Source organism: Pelodiscus sinensis, chromosome 3 (genome assembly GCF_052426305.1).
Source record: "Pelodiscus sinensis isolate ZL-2025 chromosome 3, ASM5242630v1, whole genome shotgun sequence".
Lineage (NCBI taxonomy): Eukaryota > Metazoa > Chordata > Testudines > Trionychidae > Pelodiscus > Pelodiscus sinensis.
The window spans coordinates 106,661,888-106,684,077 of record NC_143054.1 but is presented as its reverse complement, the minus strand read 5'-3'; the positions used below and the strand labels follow the sequence as shown (position 1 = coordinate 106,684,077).

General features: G+C 47.1%; 1 long non-coding RNA gene across 1 annotated transcript; it reads right to left on the bottom strand.

Moving 5' to 3' along the window:
• Positions 1-831: 831 nt before the first annotated feature.
• Positions 832-21,154, bottom strand: LOC149524703 (uncharacterized). Its single transcript, XR_016349201.1, has 5 exons — positions 21,061-21,154; positions 15,685-15,763; positions 2,895-3,004; positions 2,279-2,372; positions 832-1,231 (listed from the first exon to the last, which is right to left on the bottom strand). It is a non-coding gene; the product is annotated as an uncharacterized LOC149524703 (long non-coding RNA).
• Positions 21,155-22,190: the final 1,036 nt, after the last annotated feature.

Below are 22,190 nucleotides of genomic sequence, written 5' to 3'. Positions count from 1 at the left end.
CTTGGTGTCCTTTTTCTTGCTCAACAACTTTAGCCCCCTCTCCCCCCCCCCCCCCCATTTTTAACTATCCCTTGTTGGAGTATTCCTGCTTATATAACAATTTAAAATATATACTAAGATATACATTAATGAGGAGGGTGGCACAGGTCTGAACAAGCACATGTGACCTCAATATTGGCACACAAGACAAAACTCACTCTGCTAGGGATGGAAAAATCTTGGTGGGAACATGACTTCTTCTCCCCCCCCCCCCCCCCCCCCCCCAGCCAGCCACACACCCTAGCTGCAAGCAATTGTAGGAAAGACTTGCAAAACCTTATGAGACTTGCACATTGTCACAGGGGTTATTGGAACCTGCCTTAGACCTCTCATGATGCAGTTTACTCCCACCCCGATATCAATGGCAAACAAGCAATACTTTTTGACCATGTTTTTCAAAAGTCTGCCTTAGGCTGGGGCTAGTGGAAGTTGTGGGGCCCTGCTAGTGTCTAAGATGGGATCAAAAATGAGGGGGGCTCCGTGTGCTGCTAGAGCAAGGTCTGGCGGGGGGGAGGGGGCGCGAGCCAGGAACATAGAATGCGGGCAGGAGAGAGGGTTCAGGAGCAGGCTGGGAGGGGGGGGGGGAAGGTGTGGGGTCTGGGCGTGAGAGGGTGCTAGAGTGTGGTGGTGCAGGGTTATGGGCAGGAAGAAGGGTGCAGGAGCGGGATGGGGCTGCAGAGTCTGGAAATAGGGACCGTTGCAGGAGTGTGGGATCTGGGCTCGAGGGCACCTTTCCGGCACAGCTCAAGTAGATGTAGCTACTTGTTAGGAATAAGGTCTCAACACTCTGGATGTGGTGAAAACAAGTCGGAGGATTTATTACACACAGCACTGGTCGAGCGAGAACCAGGGGTTAAGCTGGAACACACTGGTTAAGCAAAACATTACAATACATTATATCGGGGAGGAGGGGCGCGGCGGACGGAGGGCAAGCAATTCCATAGGTTCTAGCAGCAAGACCAAATGAGCACATAAGCCAATCTACTATGAAGGTTACACAGCAACTCCGCCCATCGCCAATTAAACTTCTTATCAGTAATACAGGTAGTTATTCCTAACAAGCTAAGTAAACCAAACAAAAAAAGCCAGACAATTCAATGGCAACTTTTGTCTAAAAAAGTTATGATGCGTATACAGGAGGACGATGCCGCCTCAAGCTGGCGTGATGATCCTTGGGTCCTGGGCCCATTATCTAGGATTAAAGGAAAACAGTAAGAACATATCACACTCACTAACATTAACAAGGCTGGTGAGGGCCCTTGGATTGTGGTTGCCAGGGCGACCAGGGTCATGTATCTGCCTGTGCTGTGCAGGTCACAGGCACGGTGACAAAACCTGGGACAAATGTCCTTTGTCACACGGTGCACTGCGCTCTGCATCAATGCTAGCACTGCTAGTGAGGATGTACTGCACCGACACAGTGACTGGGTATGTCCACAGCCATTGAACTTAATTTTAGTGTAGACACCGCCTCAGAATGACACTAGCCTGAGAACCAGGCAAAGGGGAGAACTGAACCTTAAACTCTCAGTTTGGGGAGAGCACTGACCCCTGGCTTGTAAAGCCCATGGTGATACAGTCTTCGCTGCCCAGATTATGAATGCAAAACGGCCTAGGAACCAACTTTTCAGATGGGCCCCCACATGTGCAATTGGCAGGTGAACTCCTGTTTTCCATTGGGGTTTTGATGGGCAATAGGCATCTGGAGTGCTAGAGAGGTGATCTATCATCTGTGAGGAATCAGAAAGATAGGCTTGCGGGGAACATCTACTCTGAAAGCTCAGGCGCCAAGTCAACTTAGGTGCCTATAAGGTTCAGTGGCAGAGTAAAACTGGAATTTAGACACCTGAATTCAGATTCACACTTCAACTCCTGAGTTTGTGTCTAAGTACCTTTGTGAGTCAAGATGCTAAGTCCAGAACAGCTGTGTGTGTGTGTGTGTGTGTGTGTGTGTATGTGGAAACAGAACCAACAGCGAAATGTTAGATGGCAAGGCTTCCTACTGAAGAGGAAGGATCCCACAATGAAAAGAGAGAGGGAGAGGCCATATTCAAAAACGGGCACAAGGAGTAGGGGGACAGCTCCAGCTCCTGTTGGCATTAGGACACATTACAATCAATAGGGAAAAGAGGAGGTTATATCTTTTATCGGGGAACCGGGAGTAGCAGAAGGGGGCAGCTATATCTCCTAAAAAGCACTAATGGCAGAAGACGTACGCAGTGAATAGTGGGAGACTTACCATAATTCTTCTATTCCAGTCCTCAGCAATCAGGCGTCCATTTCAATATGGCATCCAGTTTCTGGAACTACGTTTCATTGAAGACGATCACAAACTAGAAAGAGTGCAGACAAACAACAAGGCAGAAAATCTATACAACAGTACCTATATGAAGACAGACTTAAAAAACTGGCCTTGCTTTCACGTGTTACACTGGGTATTCTGAAGGAACATACGGCCTTTTTCTCCTCCTCAGGCAACAAGCAAAAGCCAATGGCAACATTACTTAAGACCTATTACGGAATGCAAACGGTCACATTTGGGACTAGACTGCAGAGGATAAAGCGGTTCCTAAAATACTCAATGGGCGTGATGGACCAGGCCGGGTCTGGGCACTGCTGAGGGCATCCACTGAGGGCGAATTGCTCAAAACCCAGGGCGGCTCATTACAGCCCCAGACTGGAGACTATTTGCAAACAGGTCATATACCAGTCACGCAGAGCACTTCAGCTGCCAATCCAACCACAGCAGGAAACCTCAAGAGCAAAACCCCTCTGACACCCCAACTCTCCGTGCGCCACAATCAGCCCCAAGTCTGCACACAGGTGAGGGGGTGATAGAACCAAATCTCACCTACCCCAAACAGGTCTTTCCAGTCCCAAAGAACCATCCACAAATCCCCGGTCAGTTTATACTTCGGATCTTACCCACAAGATCACGCTGAGCCAATCCTTCAGAATCTAAAACCTAAAGGTTTATTAATAAAAGAAAGAAAAGCACGAGAGTAAGGTTGTTAAGGAGAATACATTACATGCATTGAATCACCAAATTCTCAATGCAGGCTCCAGGCAGACATGTCACAAACTGCTATCTTAAAAGTCTCTGGTTTACATCCTATGTCAGGATGGGCCAACAAGTCTTCCAGTCTCGCTGTTCCTGGCAAGGCTGCATCTGGAATCAGTAGCAGATTTGAAGGCAAGATGCAGTCCACCTCATGGCGTTTTATATTCTCCCCTGGTATCTTCCAAGCTGGAGCAGGTGACATGGCCAAGTGACCTATCCCTTAGTCTCATGTCACAAGCTATGATATTGGCTGGCTTGACGGTCCCAGACACATTCTGCAAGTGTGTATTGGGCACCTTGAGAGCCATTGCTAATTACCAGAGTCATTGACTGGACATCCGTCCCTATAAAAAGGCACTTCAGGCCAGTATCAGCACAAAGTCCATATCCATAATTCAACATATAGACATCATAAAAGTACATGAACCACACACACAGAATCATTAGAACATAAGCTTTCATTTCACACCTCACATCGGCTCCTACGTACACAACCCCCTGTGGACGCAGCAGTTATCTGGCTGCTCCCTTTAAAATCTAGTAATGGGGCACTGGGCTGAAAACATGTGCTAAGAACTTAACCCTTAGGAGACTGAGGAGAAGGAAGGGCACCTGACACACTATCATGACCCATTAGAGTAGGGAGAAAAGGAAGGAAGAAAAGTACAGGGGAAAAGAGCACGAGAGACCAAAAAAAAAAAAACCCTTCAAAAATGGCATGATGGTGCTACCCTGCTGCCTACTAAGCAGACCTCTATGCCGGGCACTAGGGGCCAGAGTGGAAGGAGAGAGGGAACGGGCACCTAGGTAAGAAAAGTACTAAAAGGAGTGCGTGCTATCCTGCCCTGGTGGCAACTGGGGGAAAGGGGACACTGGAGAAGGGGGGCGCTATACCTTAGAATGGCCACTAGGGCGCGGCAGAAGCGAGTGGGGGGGAAGGGCCAGCGAGGCCCGGTGGTTCGCCTCCCAAACAGCGGGGACAGGCGAGGAGCCAGGAGGGATGGACGGGTGAGGTCAACGGTCTAAAGGGCCATAGCGGGAGGAGAGCAGGAAAGGGGCCGCTGCCCAGCCTAAGGGGCAGCAGAGGGCAACCCAACGGCCACACCTGTACAACGGGCACTAGGGGCCAAGGCGACAGGCAAGGCCCACGCGGGCAGCTATAATGCACACAGGGCCTGAGGGGAAAGCCAGGCAGCAGTACTGAAGAGGGAGAGAGTGTCTAAGGGGCAGCCCTACCGTATGAAAGGAGGAAGCATTAAGGAGACTCAGGAGAGGGAAGGGCACCGACACCGTACAGCACCCCTTAGGAGGAGCATGGATGCAGGGCAGCCAAGAGGAGGCCCGGGCCACGCCCAAGGAACAGCAGCTTGGAGCCGAGAAGGGAAGCGGGCAAAGGGGAGCCTGTACGGCGTAACGGGCACTCGGAGCAGCAGAGGACAGGGGCATGGGGAAGCCAAAAGGGGACTGGGTCCAGAAAAGGGACTAGAGGGCGCCAAGCGGCTCCCTAGTGGCCGTCAGGCAACACGGACACTGCCGCCGCCGCCGCCTCTATTGCCCCGTCATGCAGCACACCTGGCCCCTAAACTCCCCTTTCGCCTTCTCTATCCCACACTGGGTCTCGTGCAGTAGAGCTGCCCTTCCCCCCCCCCCCCCCCCCAGTCCGCGGCCCCTACTGCCCGTTGACTCTGAGGAGGGGAAAAAGGGCAGCTCTACCGCGTAAAGCCCACTGCAGGAGGCAGAAGGTCCCAGGGGAATTAGGGGCGGCCACGCTGAAGAAGGGGGCAATACAGACAGCCGGGACGAGCCGAGCGGGCAAGCAAGCGCCCGACCCGCATCACGGGTACCGGCCCCGGGGGGGGGGGGGGGGGGGGGGCGCGCAATAGGAAAAAGGGGAGGCCAAACTGCGGAATGGTCACCAGGGCTCAGCAGAGGACACTTCCTCGGCCTCACAAGACGCTAGGGAGAGCCGAGGCTCAAGGAGGGACGGGTGAGGTCCAGGGCCTAAAAGGCCATAGCGGGAGGAGAGGAGGTGTTTATGCGGCTAAGGGGGCAAAGAGGCCCACCTATATGCTGGGCACTTGGGGCCAGAGCGGAAGGAGAGAGTGCGAAAGGGCACCCGGGGCAGAAAAGGACTAAAAGGAGTGCGTGCTATGCTGCCCTGGTGGACACAGACGCTGAAAAGCAGGGACAGGGCAGCTCTAGGAGCTCGCGGGCACTGCAGACAGAAGAAGCGTGTCAAAGAGAAAAGGGCCGTCTCTTTTGCCTACTGTGAAAAGGATGTGTTGAAGCTTACTTGGAATATGTCAAATGAGCACTAGTTTAATTGTAACTGTCAAAGAGAGGCAGCATTGTGAGATACAGGAGATAAAAATGAAAACAAAATTTGATTAGATGACCAACAATAACCCCGCCGCTTTTAAACGAGTAAGTAACTCAGACAGCAGTATGCAACAAATGTGCTAATTACCTCAAAAGGAGCAGACGAAAGTTTTTGTAAAAACAGAATAAGACAACAAAAATCTAATGTCAGCAATTGTCAAGCGAGTGGAGGAGTACTAAAAATACTAAAACAAGTTAGCTGAAACAGACTAAGAGTGGACGGGTTGCGAATCTAAAAAACTAAATTTAATCAACTAAAGCTCCCTCTTTGGCGCTGAATCTCGCTGCCGTACATAAGCTCCGAAAGGGGAACAAATAAACTCTAAAAAAAGAACGAACACCAGTCGTAAGTTGCAACAAAAAATCTAAGGAAAGAAAAAACAAAGAAAAGAATATCTCCTGAATCTAAGCAAAGCTTCTATCTTTCTTAACATAAAGATTATATATTTGTTAACTCCATAAATTGTTTAAAAGTAAATCAGGAGTGTATATCTGTAAGAGAAGTTAGTATTTCTTGGGGTTTTTTTTTTTTTTTTAACTGTATTATTTTTCTACTTTCTTTGTATATTATATGGTCTTAAAAAATCAAAAATAGTAAATTGATTTCAATAGAAAATTAATTATAAAGTAAATAGAAAAAATCTGTTTGACCCTAAAAAAAAAAAAAAAGTATTCCTCTGTCTGTAGTTTCAAATCCTTTAAAGAACCAAACCCAGTTACCAAAATGGCGTCACGAACAGGATTTGACAAGAGCAGAAGATGCCCTTTTGATAAGTTAAACAAAACAGAAGGTATAAAACCTCTCAACCACTAGTTCTATCGTAATAAAGATGAAAGGGAAGAAAAACATGCTCAAAATAAGAGCACTTCTAGCAATAGGGGAAAAAAAAATCATACCTATAACCCTACATGTAACATGTTCAAAGTTAAGATGTTTAATAGCTAATAATGATCTAGCAAAATAAAAGTTAAAAGATTGCAAAATACTATTACCAGACGTAACACAAAAAACCCCATCTAAAGAAACAAATTAGAAAAAACTGCAAAACATATTAGAAAGAACAGCCGATACGCGACAGATCCGTACCGAAATAGAAGTAGCCCAGAAATATTAAAATTGCCAAGTCAAACAACTAACAAGTACTAGAAGACCTTATAAAATATGCTAAAAAAAAGAAAAGAAAATATTTAACTGCCGACAAATGAGATCCAACTAAAGGGGTCCGTGTACTTTAGCACTAGTTGAAAAAAGCCAAAAACAGTTAACAGCAGCACAGAGAGCTGATCCTCACCAATTTAAATATATACAAGATCCAGGTCTGATAACAAGAAGACAAAGTAACACCACAAACAGTATAGCAAAGAGTAGAAGAGAACGAAAGAAACCAAAGCCTAAAATTGTAGCCAACAGCCCTAACAAAGACTAGTGTTTGGGGAATATTAGAAACTATAAATGATTTAAAAGTAGTACGCAAACATACCTCAGCACCAACATACGATCCCCCGAGAGACACGCGTAAAACGTGCGAAAATTTCCAAACCCCGAAGAAGGGGAAAGACCCAAACACAGAAGAAAAAGCCATATTTAGTTTTCTGTTAAGAAATAGATACAGTAAACCAGATTTTAAAAAGATAACGCCCCAAGAACAGAAACAAGCAGCAATAGAAAAAAAAAAAGATAGCAGGAATAGACAAAAATTCTCTAAATCAAAAAACGAGTAGCAGAAGCCCCGAAACAATCCAAGAAAAAAAGATAATAGAATTTATATAAGTGCTGAAGTATTAAATTAGAACACCAAGAATTATGAACAATTTAAATAGTTATTAGATACAAAAGCCCAAATAACCATAATAAATGAAGCAAAAGTACCACATTAAAAAAGAAAACGTAAAATATGAACGTCAAGACTAAATGAAGATAAAATGTATCAACCAGAAGTAATAAAAGTAAAACAAAAACAGAATGTAACAAAAACCACAGTAGTACTAAAAGAAAAGAATATACTAAGCATAAATATAATAATACAGAATCCAACAATACGACAGAATTTAAAAACAGTATTATCAATACAAATATCCAATGAAAAATTCCATGTCACAAAAGGTGAATAGTATACCAACAAAAGCAGAAAGAAAAGAACCCATTAATCAGTCATTAAAAGAGTTACTAATAAATTAAACAAGTATTACACACCCAATATAAAAGTCCAGCATAAAGAATACCAAAAAAAAAAAAAGAAAAAAAAAGAGAAAAGAGATTATAGAAAAATAAATGAAGCAATACAACCAGTTGCCTTTACCACCACCCCCCCTAAAACAAACCAACTATAGAACAATATTTAAAAGAAAAAGAAGAATTAAAATAAAGAGCACTAATAGATTTAAACGATATGTTTTATAGTATACCTATAAAAAAGAACCTTAAATTTTTCAATTAGAAGAAAATACTATAGGTGGAACGCATTACCCCCAAGGTTATAAAAATTCACCAGCACATTAGCAACAGATGCCATAAAGTATACCCTTAGTCAACAAAGTTAAGAACAAGATCCCCGAATAATATACTATGTAGATGACCTTTTAAGAAGAGACAAGACACAAGAAGCTATAGAACACTTAACCACTCAAAGATAGCAAATAAACGAAAGAAAAGTAACTATAGCCCAAAGTAAATACTCCCTTCTAAGAATTCAAGTGATAGAAAATAAAACAATAAGTACAACTTACCCCAATGGTGTAAGTAAGTAGTTAAATAACCCTCCGAAAACCCACAAACAGCTACAAGAAGTTTTAAGCATAGTAAATTATAATGAAGCAAGTATTCAACAGTTAAGACATAAAATAAAACCCTTATTGAAATTATTAAAAAGAAAGAAAGAAAGATTTAATTATCTACAATGAAAAAGCCCAAGCAGCCTTAATAGAATTAAACCAAAATTTGTAACACCCCACTCTATTAAAAAAGTAAGACCCTAAGAAACCCCCAAGAGAATTACAAATTAACTAGAATGAAGAGTGGGTAACACAAAGAGAAAAACAAGAAAAAGTAGATAAATTGATTTTGCAATTTAACAAACCCCCAAAACATTATAGTGAATATAGAAAACTATTATAAGTTTAATAAAATAAAAGATAAGTACTTTTTTAATGACAAGTGTAAGTCTTACTTTACACACTCCAAAAGTGTCAGCTTTAGCATAGCTTACCATAAAAATAATACCACCAAACTTTGAAAGCCAGACAAATACTTAAGAAAAACTGTATTATAGCGAGCTAGTTAGTCAAATGTTAAACTAAGAAAAAATGTAATGCCCTAAAGCCCCAAAAGCTACACCAAGAATAACAGAAACACCCTAGATATTAACAGATAAAAGCATGAAAGGGGGAAAAACAAAAGCAAGATATTACTGTACCAAATGTGAAAACAAGTTCTTTATTGTGTTAAAAGAAAAGAAGCAGAAGTAGAAAAAGTTAGAATAAGATTACAACATACACAAGAAAGTCACCATAAAAATTAAGCATAGATAGTATGTATGGTATAAAAAGACTGTTAAAAAAGAACACAGACATTGAAACACATGCAGGGTGGAGAGAAATATAGACCATCATCAGAAATCACGTAAGTGGTACATCAGTAAAACATATCCCTAGCCATAAAGAAAGATACAACACTAACCACAAACAACTAGATAAAGAATTGCAAGAATTTAAAGTGTTAGTAGAAAAAAACAAAGAAAAAGAAGAAGTAAATCCATTCATAAAATACTTACATGAATACACAAGCCACTTTGAAGACACAAAAAGAAAGAGAATAGATAAAGCAATATATACAGGAAGAGAATCAAGAATTAAAATAAAAGAACATGAAAAAATACATAAAAGCCTGTAAAATTTGTCACAATACTAAACGTATAAATCAGCTAAAATATGCCTAATAAAGCATATAACCCAGAATATCATAAACCAGGAAACCATTAGCAAACAGATTTATAATAAGACCATTACCGAGTGCTAAACAATACCCAAAGCGAGTAGTTGTGGTAGAGTTAAGAAATCAGAGTACTATAGTAATTCCTTTTTAAAAAACCAAAAGCAAAACACATACTAAAAGCCTTAGAAAAAATAATAGCAGCTTAAAGACGCCCACAAATAATACAATCAGATAGAAGCCCACCATTTAGAAGTAAAAAATTAGAACAATAGTCCATAGAAAAAGGCATAACATAGCATTTAAATTTCCCATACCATCCTCAATCCAACAAAGTAGCAGAAAAGAAAACTGATACCTTAAAACAGCAACTAAAAATAGCACCTTTAAAGGTTAACACCTAGTATTAGATACAGTTTTATTAAATGTAAATGAACATACAAGCCGACAGCCAGATATAAAACCCAAGCAGCAACCAAACTAAAAAAAGCCCTCCTATAAAGCAAAGAGAAAAAATATAGATTGTATAGCCAACGAAAAATAAAGAGAAAAGAGTAGCATTAGAAAGACCAAAAAAGTTACCATTCACCTATGTAATCACAACAAAAACAAGAAAAAGATTAGCACACCATAATTAGCTAAGTAGTAAAGAATGAAATTAACAGTTCCACAAGATTATATATTACAAGTTGTTCATCATCACTAAAAATCACGTTAACAGTGCAAGATAGACCAGCTTAAATAGTAAGTATGATCCATTACAACAAAACTAGACCCAAGTCAAAAACACCACCACCACCCAAACTAAATTAGCTAACAAACCAGCCCAGTGGCAAGTGTGTAAAATAAACTATACCACCCCCACTAGGAAAGAAGAAGTACAGGCAGTCCCCGGGTTACATGGATCCGACTTACATCGGATCCCTACTTACAAACGGGGTGAGGCAACCCTGCACTCGCTGCTTCCCCCCAGCGGACCAGGGAGACGCGGAGCGGCTTTTCTCAGCAGACACCTCAGCTTGAGAATAAAGGACTGAGGGAAGTGAGGTGTGGGAGAATAAAACTGAGCTCTGGAGAAATGTTTGGCTAGAGTTTCCCCTACAGTATGTACCAGTTCCGACTTACATACAAATTCAACTTAAGAACAAACCTACAGTCCCCATCTTGTACGTAACCCGGGGACTGCCTGTAAATCAAACTCTAGTTATAATTCAACAAAATGATACCAGTTAGAATATGTCCCGCTTGTATAGTATTAAAGCTAACATGAACAATTAAGTAAACAAATCATATGAAAGCGCACACTCCCCCCTCTCCCCCCCATACAATGATAAGCATACAAGCCCCAAACCAAAGTTTATTTAGCTTTAGCATAACACCATTATATGGCGTATAGCTTAATATTAGCAACCCAACAGAAACACACAACCCATAGATCCAAACCACATTTGTAACAATTCCACTATCTGGAACCACAGCCTTAGCTACATCAGATAGTAATGCAACCCTTCCAACATTAACAGTTGTAATACCCCCCTCAAATTTACAACCAACAAAAACAGGAAGAGTAATAATAAGATTGCAACCAGCATATAAAAAAGAAAGAAAGAATAGAACATAGTATAAATTGCACAACATGAAAGTCACGAAAAAAGAAAAGAAGATATATAAGCAACCAAAAAAATTATTAAAGCAATGGGAGGAGGATGTAAAACCAGATTTGTTAGCAATTAATTCATTAAGTAGAAAAATAATAGTCACCATGAAAAAGCTGAAACGGCAAAATTATTACATTAAGTAAATACAGCTGTAAACATATCTAATACAAATGCCGATAAAACAAGAATAAAGTAAAAATATATCTATGTATTTAAATAATCTAAATTGCATAAGTTTGTACAGTAGTAGTAGTAGTAGTAGTTTTAGAAAAAAATTATTGCAAAAAATTAAGAAAGATGAGAGAGGGATAAGTAAAAAAGCACCATTCGTCAAAATACCAGATACAGCACAAATCAGTCATGAAATAACATCCCATAGAATTAATATAAGATAAGAAGCAATAATTATACCAACAAGAAAGATATAAAGAAACAAGTGAAGTATAAACAAAAAGAATAGTTTCTACACCTAAGCATTAATGTAATAGTTCAGAAAAGTTCAAGATGTGTAAACCAGCATTGTTTAATAGACAAAAAGTTGTGTCCACATTAACGAGTAAAATTAATTAGTTACCAAATAAATGTAAAGAATACATAAGCTCTAACCAAACCCATTTAATTGTTTGTCACTGTAGTGACTCAATTTAGCAATTGTTAAGCAAAAAAATAATGCATAATAAATGTTATGTTATACCAGTTAAAATGAATGTCACCGTACCTTTTCGTAATGTAAACAAACTATAAAACTTAACACAAATGAGTTACAACTGCACTAAAAAAAGCAATAAGACTACTGAACAAAATATAGTGTCGTAGATCCGATTTTTAACAAAAGAAATGAAAGCCATAACAAAACAAACTTTCCAAGACACCCAAGTAATATTACCAGTAGAGCATTTCACAATACAAAAACTAAACTTACAAAAAATAGAAGTTATAAATCTAGACGTAAAGAAACGAAATTAGAACATTTTGTTAAAAGTTAGAAAATGTATTAAGCTAGCAATCAAGAATCAAACTGTAAAACACGTAAACGAATCACCCATAACAATAGTAAACGTATTACATAATTTAGATAAAACAATTAAGTATAAAAAGTACAAGACGACAAAAAGCAAGTGTTTAAAACTTTTTATCCATGTTGATATCAAAAAAAGAGTTTTAGATTATTTGTACAATAATAATATTAATAATTGTAATAAGAATATTCTATATGTGTAAAAAATTTTCCCAAAAACAAACTATAACATTTATGAAAATAAAACAAATAGAAAACGAGCAAATAGCAAATCCACAAGCACAGAGGGAAATAAAGTTATTGTAATTAAAGTGTCTCATTTGACTCAAAAGGATGTGTTAAAGCCTACCCAGAATATGTCAAATGAGCACTAGTTTAATTGTAAGTGTCAAAGCAAGTCAGCATTCTGAGATACAGGAGATAAAAATGAAAACAAAATTTGATTAGATGACCAACAATAACCCCGCCGCTTTTAAAGAAGTAAATAACTCAGACAGAGGTATGCAACAAAAGTGCTAATTACCCCAAAAGGAGCAGACGAAAGTTTTTGTAAAACCAGAATAAGACAACAAAAATCTAATGTCAGCAATTGTCAAGCGAGTGGAGGAGTACCACCAAAATACCCAAGCAAGATATATAAAGTTAGCTGAAACAGACCAAGAGTGGACGGGTTGCGAATCCAAAATCCTAAGTCTGATCAACCAAAGCTCCCTCCCCGGCGCTGAATCTCGCTGCCGTACATAAGCTCCGAAAGGGGAACAAATAAACTCCAAAAAAGAACGAACACCAGTGGTGAGTTCCAACGAAAAACACAAAGACAGAAAAAACATAAACAAAAGAATATCTCCTGAACCTAAGCAATGCTTCTATCTTTCTTAACATAAATATTATATATTTGTTAACTCCATAAATTGTTTAAAAGTAAATCAGGAGGGTATCTCTGGAAGAGAAGTTTTTATTTCTTGCTTTTTTTAACTGTACTATTTTTTTTTACTTTTTCTTTGTATATTATATTGTCTTAAAAAAAAAATCAAGAATAGTAAATTGATTTAAATAGAAAAAATAAAAAAGTCTTTGTTTGACCCTAAAAAGAGTATTCCTCTGTCTGTAGTTTCAAATCCTTTAAAGAACCAAACCCAGTTACCAAAAGGCACCTTGACTAGGAGAAGGGGGAGCGCTATACCTTAGAATGGCCACTAGGGCGCAGCAGGAGTGGGCGGGGGGAAGGGCCAGAGAGGCCCGGTGGATCGCCTCCCAAACAGCGGGGGGACAGGCGAGGACCCAGGAGGGATGGACGAGTGAGGTCAGCGGCCTAAAGGGCCATAGCGGGAGGAGAGCAGGAGAGGGGCAGCAGACGGCGACCAAACGGCCCACACCTGTACAAGGGGCACTAGAGACCAAGGCCCACTCGGGCAGCTATAATGCACACAGGGGAAAACGAGGCAGCAGTGCTGAAGAGGGAGAGAGCGTCTAAGGGGCAGCTCTACCGTATGAAAGGAGGAAGCATTAAGGAGACTCAGGAGAGGGAAGGGCACCGACACCGTACAGCAACCCCTTAGGAGGAGCATGGATGCAGGGCAGCCAAGAGGAGGCCCGGGCCCCGCCCAAGGAACACCAGCTTGGAGCCGAGACGGGAAGCGGGCAAAGGGGAGCCTGTACGGCGTAACGGGCACTCGGAGCAGCAGAGGACAGGGGCGTGGGGAAGCCCAAAAGGGGACTGGGACAAGAAAAGGGACGAAGGGGCGCCAAGCGGCTCCCTCTCTAGACTGCTGCGCCTAGTGGCCGTCAGGCAATATGGGACACTGCCGCCGCCTCTATTGCCCCGTCAGGCAGCACACCTGGCCCCTAAACTCCCCTTTCGCCTTCTCTATCCCACACTGGGTCTCGTGCAGTAGAGCTGCCCTTTCCCCCCCCCCTCCCAGTCCGCGGCCCCTACTGCCCGTTGACACTGAGGGGGGGAAAAAGGGCAGCTCTACTGCGTAAAACCCACTGCAGGAGGCAGAAGGTCCCAGGGGAATTAGGGGAGGCCATGCTGAAGAAAGGGCAATACAGACAGCCGGGACGAGCCAAACGGGCAAGCAAGCGTCCGACCCGCATCACGGGCACCGGCCCGGGGGAGGGAGGCGCGCAATAGGACAAAGAGGGGGGAGGCTAAATTGCAGAACGGTCACCAGGGCTCAGCGGAGGACACTTCCTCGGCCTCACAAGACGCTAGCGAGAGCCGAGGCTCGAGGAGGGACGGGTGAGGTCCAGGGCCTAAAGGGCCATAGCGAGAGGAGAGCAGGAGAGGGGCAGCAGAGGGCGACCAAACGGCCCACACCTGTACAAGGGGCACTAGAGGCCAAGGCCCACTAGGGCAGCTATAATGCACACAGGGGAAAACGAGGCAGCAGTGCTGAAGAGGGAGAGAGTATCTAAGGGGCAGCTCTACCGTATGAAAGGAGGAAGCATTAAGGAGACTCAGGAGAGGGAAGGGCACCGACACCGTACAGCAACCCCTTAGGAGGAGCATGGATGCAGGGCAGCCAAGAGGAGGCCCGGGCCCCGCCCAAGGAACACCAGCTTGGAGCCGAGACGGGAAGCGGGCAAAGGGGAGCTTGTACGGCGTAACCGGCACTCGGAGCAGCAGAGGACAGGGGTGTGGGGAAGCCCAAAAGGGGACTGGGACCAGAAAAGGGACGAGGGGGCGCCAAGCGGCTCCCTCGCTAGACTGCTGCGCCTAGTGGCCGTCAGGCAATATGGGACACTGCCGCCGCCGCCGCCGCCACCTCTATTGCCCCGTCGTGCAGCACACCTGGCCCCTAAACTCCCCTTTCGCCTTCTCTATCCCACACTGGGTCTCGTGCAGTAGAGCTGCCCTTTCCCCCCCCCCCCCCAGTCCGCAGCCCCTACTGCCCGTTGACTCTGAGGAGGGGAAAAAGGGCAGCTCTACCGCGTAAAACCCACTGCAGGAGGCAGAAGGTCCCAGGGGAATTTGGGGCGGCCATGCTGAAGAAGGGGGCAATACAGACAGCCGCGACGAGCCAAACAGGCAAGCAAGCGCCCGACAGGCGAGGACCCAGGAGGGATTTATGGGTGAGTTCAATGGCCTAAAAGGTCATAGCGGGAATCTAAATGGAAGGTATGCTCCCTAGCTCAGATCAAAGTATAGAAGGTGAGAAGGGGGTATTGGCTCCATTGAGGAGTGAGAGGGAAAGGATCATCTGCCTAACATTGAATACGGAACACACCAGGGAGAGAAAAGGAGGGAAAGGGTAGCAAATCTGAGTACAAGTAATGGGGACTAGGAGGTTTCAAGAGAAAAGTGGGTAAGGGATCTTTATTCTTCCTAAGGGGAGCAAACAGCAGAGGACCGTCAATCAAATAAGCGGCAGCTACACTGAGGAAGAGCGTGAGGACCAACAAAAACACATAATGGGAAAGAAGCCGTTATATTCCACAATGGAAAATAGGGTAAGAGAATCAAAGGAGAGGAAAGGGTGCGTATATTGTCAGCCACAGAAGCTATAGGTAGCAGATGCTTTCATGTTCAAGGGGCATTTATACCTGCTAAAGAGCACACATGGAAGGAATGGTAACACTAGGGAAAGGGAAGCCTTACCGTAATTCTTTTGTTCTCATCCACAGCGCTTGTGTGCCAATTCCATCATCAGGCATCATGTTGACCAATTAGAGGAAGTCTGATGAAGGAAAAAAACTAGCTTAAAACAGACAAGATCACTATAAGGCTGTGGTCACCAACAGGTCGATCGTGATCGACTGGTCAATCGTGAGGCCACGACCAGTCGATAGCGAGGCATCCTGTCCGCCCCGCCCTCATTTCCCTCCCACCCCCGAGAAGCCCCACTACCTACCTAAAGTGAAAATGGAGGTAGTGTAGGCTTCCCGGGGATGGACAGAAGTCCTGCAGCTTAGCACCACTTCCAGCGATTCCCGAAGTAGCGCTAGCTGCTCTGCCGGGTGTACTGCGGGAGGGAGCATTGGCTCCCTGCACCACACAGGAGGGGTGAGTCAACCCCGGGGCAGGCACGCACTGGGTTTCCCTGCACGGGCGGGCGGGGGGGGGGGGAGAGAAGAGAGGAGTTCAGCCCCGGGGCAGGCACACGCTGCTTTCCCTCTGGGGTGGAATCCTGAGAGGAGGCAGAAGCAGGGGACTCTCTGCCTCCACTGGCACCCCGCTCCCCAGCCACAGAATTCTGTTCCCACTCCCCTGTTCCCAGCTACAGAAATCTGTCTCTATTCCTGTCCCCACTGACACCCTGTCCCCAGCTGCAGAAACCTTTCCCCACTGGCACTCTGTCCCCTGCTGCAGAACCCTGTCCTCTTCCCTGCCCCCCGCCGCAGAACTCTGTCCCCACAAAATGTATAATTATAAATGCTTCATTTTAGATTTAAATAGCATGAATAAAAAACATTTATTTCATAACTATAAACACATGATTTTAATTTTAAACATCGCATAATTTAAAAATAAACTGTTTATCAGAGTCTGTAAGTAAGGGCTGGGGATAGCAAGTGATGGACAGGAGGGGAATAGAGAGGGCGGGGCTTCAAGGAAGGGGCAGGCTGGTAGATCTTCGCCTGTTTGGAGATTTAAAAAGCGATCTCGGGTGTAGAAAGGTTGGAGACCACTGCTATAAGGTATATGGGTAAGGGGACACTAAGCACAATTACACTAGGCACAAGCGGTAAAATTAAAAGCGTCAGCTACACTGCGCAATAAGCACTTGGGCTAAGATGGTAGAAAAAGCTTAAAGAGCACCACTGAGGGCAGAAAAGAAGGGGAAGGAACAAGCGTGCCTATCCTGCATAACCGACACAATGGGGAGCAGAGCCCCAGAAGGCTATTCTTCACATTGGCCACTGGGGGGAAGCAGCAGGAGACGGAGGTGGACCGCTTATACAGTCTAAGCAATACGAGAGGCAGCAGAGAATTCAAAGCAGGAATAAAGTGGTGGCTGAACTAAACCAAGTCTCCTGAACACAACAGAGGAGGCATAGAAGGGGGGGGGGGGGAGGAGGAGGAGAAGAAGACACACGTAACTTTTGAAGCACAGGAGAGGAGGCCTAGATTACCTAACATGCAGTAGGCAGATGGAGAGTGAAATGGTGGGAGAGAGGGAAAGGCGGCCACCCCGGTTAATAGCCAGCACAGAGCGTAGATACTTCTATACCACAAAACAACACTACAGGTAGACTGAGGAAGGGGGAGGTAACGCACAATGGGGAGGAGAGAAGGGGAACGAAAGCAGTCCAAGTACAACGGGCACTAGGACAACAGGGAGAGGAGGAGGAAAGGGAGAAGAGGGCCAAAAGGCGGGAAAGGCAGATCGAAAGGCTAAGAGGCACAACTCAGGGCAGAAAACAGGGGCGCCTAGCCTCCATAACCAACCCTCACAAATGGCAAAAGAGGGAGGGAAGACATGTTCTACCTCCCAACGGCCACTAGGGGGCAGCACAGGGGCTGAGGGCCATTGTTCCTTCCCCCCACGCCCTCCTTTTACAACCTAATGGACGCTAGGGGCAGCAGAGTGCTCAAGAGGGCAAAGAGCCCTCCTTACTACATTACCCCTTCTAGTGTCACTGTGCAGGGACCCGCCCCTCACCCCCGTTTACCCTCTCCACGCCATAGGGGGCGTCCTTATGCAGTAAAGCTGCCCTGTCCCCTCCTCAGAGTCAACGGGCTGTAGGGGCAGCGGACTGAGGAGGCGAGGAGGCGGCAAAACCCACATTTTAACGCCCACCAGGGCACGCAGAGGATGAAAGGGGACCGAGGGAGGATAGGCTCAATAATGAAGAACAAGCGGGAAAAGGACGCCCTTATTTCATAGCCGCTACCGGGGGCAAGAAAGGGGCAGCTCTCTTGCAAAAAGGGCAGGAAGGACAGCAGACAGTGAAAGGGGAGCAGAGGCAACTATAGCCCACAAGGGCCATTAAAAACTGAGAGGAGACAGGGGCTCAAACTACCTCAACACCACGACTAAGTACAGCTGAAAGCAAAGTGGAGAAAAGGACGGTTATGCGCCTCATGGACGCCCCCGAGGCAGGAGTGGAAGGAAGGGTGGCTATCCTGAGGAACAGGCTTTAGGGGCACCAGATGGCAAAATGGAAGGCTTTACTACACAATGGGCAGTAGGGGCAAATGACTGAAGACAAAGGGGCACTTATAAAGCTAATGGGGAAACGAACACAGCAGAGGTGAAAGGGGGGAAGAGAGCTGTTATTGTTTACACAGGGCACTAGGGTGGAAGAGAGCCAAGAGCGGAAGGGAGAAGGAGGAGCAGGTAGATTGCACAAAGCACACAAAGGGGAAGGAGAGCTTCTATAGGGAGGAAGCGGCAGCTAAACTGAACAAGGTCTCCTGGATACAACAGATGAGGCATAGAGGTAAAGGGGGGGAGGAGGAGAGAGACACATTTCTAACGTAAGAGGCACAGGAGAGCAGACAGTCAAGGAGAAAAGGTTAGGTTGCCTAACACGCACTAGGCAGAGGCAGAGTGTGAAATAGCGGGGCGGGGAGGAGGAAAAAAGAGTAGGCCACCCCGGTTAATAGTCAGCTCCGAGCAAAAGCACTTGTATACCACACAACAGCAATAGAGGGAGCAAATTGAGGAGGGTGGCCGTAACACGCACAATGGGGAGCAGAGAGGGAGAAGGGGAAAAAGAAGGCAGTTCAAGTACAACGGGCACTAGGACAACAGGGAAAGGTCGAGGAAAGGGGCAAGAGGGTCAAAAGGCGGGAAAGGCAGATCGAAAGGCTAAGAGGCACAACTCAGGGCAGAAAACAGGGGCGGCCTAGCCTCCATAACCAACCCTCACTCAGGGCAAAAGAGGGAAGGAAGACATGTTATACCTCCCAACGGCCACTAGGGGACAGCACAGGGGGTGAGGCCCATTGTCCCGTTTCCCCCCCCCCTTTACAAGCTAATGGACGCTAGGGGCAGCAGAGAGTTCAAGAGGGCAAAGAGCCCTCCTACTACATTACCGCTCCTAGTGTCCACTGTGCAGAGACCCGCCCCTCACCCCCGTTTACCCTCTCCACGCCATAGGGGGTGTCGTTATGCAGTAAAGCTGCCCTGTCCCCTCCTCAGAGTCAACGGGCTGTAGGGGCAGCGGACTGAGGAGGCGAGAAGGAGGCAAAACCCACATTTTAACGCCCACCAGGGCACGCAGAGGATGAAAGGGGACCGAGGGAGGATAGGCTCAATAATGAAGAACAAGCGGGAAAAGGACGCCCTTATTTCATAGCCGCTACGGGGGGGCAAGAAAGGGGCAGCTCTCTTGCAAAAAGGGCAGGAAGGACAGCAGACAGTGAAAGGGGAGCAGAGGCAACTATAGCCCACAAGGGCCATTAAAAACTGAGAGGAGACAGGGGCTCAAACTACCTCAACACCAGGACTAAGTACAGCTGAAAGGAAAGTGGAGAAAAGGACGGTTATGCGCCTCATGGACGCCCCCCGAGGCAGGAGTGGGAGGAAGGGTGGCTATCCCGAGGAACAGGCTTTAGGGGCACCAGATGGAGAAATGGAAGGCTTTGCTACACAATGGGCAGTAGGGGCAAATGACTGAAGACAAAGGGGCACTTATAAAGCTAATGGGGAAACGAAGCCAGCAGAGGTGAAAGGGGGGAAAAAGAGCTGTTATAGTTTTCACAGGGCACTAGGGTGGAAGAGAGCCAAGAGCGGAAGGGAGAAGGAGGAGCAGGTAGATTGCACAAAGGGACAGGAGAGCTTCCATAGGCAGGAAGCGGCAGCTAAACTGAACAAAGTCTCCTGAATACAACAGATGAGGCATAGAGATAAAGGCGAGAGGATGAGGAGAGACATACACTTCTAATATACCAGGCACAGGTCAGCAAGCAGAGAGTCAAGGAGAAAATGTTAGGTTGCCTAACACACACTAGACAGAGGCAGAGAGTGATATTGTGGGGCAGGAAGGAGGAAAAAAGAGGTGGCCACCCTGGTTAATAGTCAGCACAGAGCGAAAGAGGGGAAGTCTCCCGTAGTGCACGTTGCTGCTCCTAGTGCCCCCTAAGCACAGCAACCACCCCTTAAACTAAAGTCCAGAGCTTCCTAGCTGTAATGTAGTACAGTTGCAAAGTCCCCGCTCCACTCCCGCCAGTCAATGAGCGCCGGACCTAGCACCCTGAGGGGAGAGAGAGAGAGAGAGCAGTACCGTGAAGAGCAACGTACATAGGATCCGCCCTCACCTCCGACCCTTGAGCTCAGGAGGCCCCGCAGCCCCCGGGGAAAGGCGGCCCGACGCCGCGGGCCCGGCCGCCCCGCAGCCCCCGGGGAAAAGCGGCCGGACGCCGCGGGCCCGGCCGCCCCGCAGCCCCCGGGGAAAAGCGGCCGGACGCCGCGGGCCCGGCCGCCCCGCAGCCCCCGGGGAAAAGCGGCCGGACGCCGCGGGCCCGGCCGCCCCGCAGCCCCCGGGGAAAAGCGGCCGGACGCCGCGGGCCCGGCCGCCCCGCAGCCCCCGGGGAAAAGCGGCCGGACGCCGCGGGCCCGGCCGCCCCGCAGCCCCCGGGGAAAAGCGGCCGGACGCCGCGGGCCCGGCCGCCCCGCAGCCCCCGGGGAAAAGCGGCCGGACGCCGCGGGCCCGGCCGCCCCGCAGCCCCCGGGGAAAAGCGGCCGGACGCCGCGGGCCCGGCCGCCCCGCAGCCCCCGGGGAAAAGCGGCCGGACGCCGCGGGCCCGGCCGCCCCGCAGCCCCCGGGGAAAAGCGGCCGGACGCCGCGGGCCCGGCCGCCCCGCAGCCCCCGGGGAAAAGCGGCCGGACGCCGCGGGCCCGGCCGCCCCGCAGCCCCCGGGGAAAAGCGGCCGGACGCCGCGGGCCCGGCCGCCCCCATGTGGGACGGCACCCAAGGCAGAGTCAGGCCCCAGGCGCACGGGTTTTTAGGCCGAGCGGGTGAGGGATGCAGGGCAGGGTCCCAGCCGAAGGGGAGACTCCAGGCCCAACGGGAGGGGAATACTCACGAAGCAGCGGAACGAAAACGGCAGCGCTCAAGTCTCATCACAGACGCCAGCCTCACCTTCGGAGTCCCCACCGGCAAATAGCGCTCACCTCTGCTGCAGCTCCTTTTATATGTCCCGGCGAGGCTCTGATTGGCTGCTTTCAGACGCCTCTCTTTGATTGGCTCCTTTGCTCGCGCCTCTCTCGGTCACGTGAAGGTCTCGTGCCCTAGCCACGCCTTCCTCTGCAGGGAAGAGCCAGTTCTCTCGTATCAAAGCGCAGGAGTCCTTTCAACTTGACTTTTTGTCCTCAGACACTGGTGTGAATCTGAACTAGCTCCTCTGATTTGGAGCAGTTACATCGGTGTCACTGAAAGCCGTTTGTCCCTGGGTTTTTTTATGGTCATTTAGCTAAGGGATTTAGCCAAGGGTGGGATTTCGGGCGGGCGGCGGGACGGACGCAGGTTGCTTTTCCTCCCGTGCCCAGACGCTAAGGGAGCGAGGGGATAGCACTTGCGTTCCTTGCTTACGTTCCCCTCGCTCCCGTAGCGTGCGGGTACGGGATGAAGAGCAAGCCGCCTCCCGGAGCGCACGGCTGCTGCCTCCCCTACCCGCCCAAAATTCCGCCCTTGGTCACACACGGCCAGGCGGCATTAAATACAGCAGAAAACTACCGGTGCAAGGCCTGCCATTGAGCCCTAGTGCCAGGACATGGCATGGCATGCCACCGGGCTTCTCTTCCACAAACTCCCTCGCCAACGGCCACAGCCTTGGCCCTCAAATGTCAGAGTGTTTCAGAGCCACGGACCGTTCCGCCTCCATTTCACACTCCTGCCGCTCGTTCCCTTAGTGCTAGCTATATAGACACCTCTTAACCCATTTTCACCTCTCTACACCCCTTAGCAAAATGCAGGACAATGTAGCACTTTAAAGACTATCAAGATGGTTTATTAGGTGATGAGCTTTCGTGGGCCAGACCTCTGAGGAAGTGGGTCTGGCCCGCGAAAGCTCATCATCTAATAAACCATCTTGTTAGTCTTTAAAGTGCTACATTGTCCTGCGTTTTGCTTCAGCTACCCCAGACTAACACGGCTACATTTCTATCACTATTCTACACCCCTTAGTGAGTGTCGGGCAGCCTGGATTGCTGTCTC